We start from the raw sequence: 2195 nt of genomic DNA, 5'->3' as shown, positions 1-2195 counted from the left end.
TCAAGAAATAGAATATTATCAAATTTTTCTCCCCTTCTAACCACTAGTTTCCCCTCCAGGGAAGATTAATTTTGCCAAAAAGTCAGATCATGAAGGGGTGAAACTTCTGGAAGGCTATCGGTATGAAAGGTAAGACACACAGCAGTAAGAAGGAAGTGAACATGTCATTTTTAACTGTAAGGTTGGCCTCTTCTTAGTCACACTATGACAAAGAACACAAGTGCAATGACAGCCTGGAATACTAGAGTGAGAACTGGACAATCTGGAAAAGTGACTGCAGATGAGTTCCTTCATTTTTCTCATTTTCCCCTTCTAAGATGGAAAAAAAATAATGCCTACCTTGAATGGCTGTTGTGACAATTCAGTGAAAACATGCATTTATATTTTATTATAGAAACTTAGTAAGTTCTCAATGAATAGGAACTGCTAATTTGTCATCTTTATTATTGGTGACTTTATACTCCCAACAAACAAAAGTTTTGTACAGGATGGCTTCACAGGTGAATTTTAACAAACATTCAAAGAAGAACTTACACTTAGCTTTCTCAAACTATTCCAAAAAATTAAAGAGGAGGGACCATTGCCATGCTCATTTTATGAAGCCAGCATTATCCTAATTTCAAAACCAGATAGACTCTACAAAGAAAGAAAATTGTAGGCCAGTATCCTGAGTGAACATAGATGCTAAAATCCTCAAAATATATTAGCAAAATGTCTCCAGCAATATATTAAAAATATCATACACCATGATCAAGTGGGATTTAATCCTGGGATGCAAGACTGGTACAATGTTCACAAATCAATCAATATGATATACCACATAAACAAAATGAGGAATATAAAAATCACATGATCATATCAATAGATGCAGAAAAGGCATTTGATAAAATCTAGTACCCATTTATGATAAAAACCCTCAGCAAAGTGGAAGTAGAGAGAACATACCTCAACAAAATAAAGGCCATATGTGACAAACCCACAGCTAACATTTTGCTCAATGGGGAATCATTAAAAATGTTTCCCTTAAGATCAGGAAGAAGACAGGTATGTCTGCTTTCACCACTCTTATTCAACACTAGTGGCCTGGTGCACAAATTCGTGTACACTGCAAGGAAATTAGAAGAAATATTTTAATATCACTATTCGCCCTTTTCTCTATAATAGAAGTGTCAACCAAATTCACGATTGACAATGACAAATGGAAACATACTTGTGCGATTGGCACCAGTGAGAGCTTTATATGTATCACACATGTGTGAGTCAACATTTATTTTTAAATTGCCAGTGCATGTCATATATACCGGCCAGTAAGCAGGTTGGATGGTCAGTCACTTAGCCTTTTATATATATAGATTAGAGGCACAGTGCACAAATTCATGCACCAGTGGGGTCCTTTGGCCTGGCCTGCGGCATCAGGCCAAAACTGGCTCTCCAACATCCTCTGAGGGGTCCTGGATTGCAAGAGGTCACAGGCCAGGCCAAGGGACCCCACTGGTGCACGATCGGGGCTGGGAAGGGATGCGGGAGGGCTCCAGGGCATGTCTGGCCCATCTCGCTCAGTCCCGATTGGCTGGAACCCAGCAGCAAGCAAACCTACTGGTTGGAGCATCTGCCCCCTGGTGATCAGTGCACGTCATAGTGAGTGGTTGAGCAACCTTAGCATATCATTAGCATATTATGCTTTGATTGGTTGAACGGATGACCGGACTACCAGACACTTAGCATATTAGGCTTTTATTATATAGGATAGTATTGAAAGTCCTAGCCACAACAATCAGAAAAGAGGAAAAAATAAAAGGCATCCAAGTTGGAATGGAAGAAGTAAAGCTCTGATTATTTGCAGATGACATGATAGTGTATATAGAGAACCATAAGAACTCTACCAAAAAACCCACGGGCATTAAGAACTGAAAAGTGAATTCATTAATAGCAGGATACAAAATTAATATTCAGAAATCAGTTGCATTTTTATACACCAGTAATGCATTATCAGAAAGGGAAACTAAAAAGAAAACAAAAAACAAACAAAAAAATCCATTCACAATTGATTCAAATGATGTAAAAGACCTATACTCAAAAAATTAGAAGACACTGAAGAAATAAATCAAAGAAGATACAAATAACTGGAATCATATACCATGTTTATGGATAGGAAGAATTAACATCATTAAAATGAACATAGCACTTAAAGTAAT

The sequence above is a fragment of the Cnephaeus nilssonii genome, assembly GCF_951640355.1.
Source record: "Cnephaeus nilssonii genome assembly, chromosome: X".
Lineage (NCBI taxonomy): Eukaryota > Metazoa > Chordata > Mammalia > Chiroptera > Vespertilionidae > Cnephaeus > Cnephaeus nilssonii.
The sequence above is the reverse complement of the archived record's forward strand: the minus strand, read 5'-3'. Positions refer to the sequence as shown.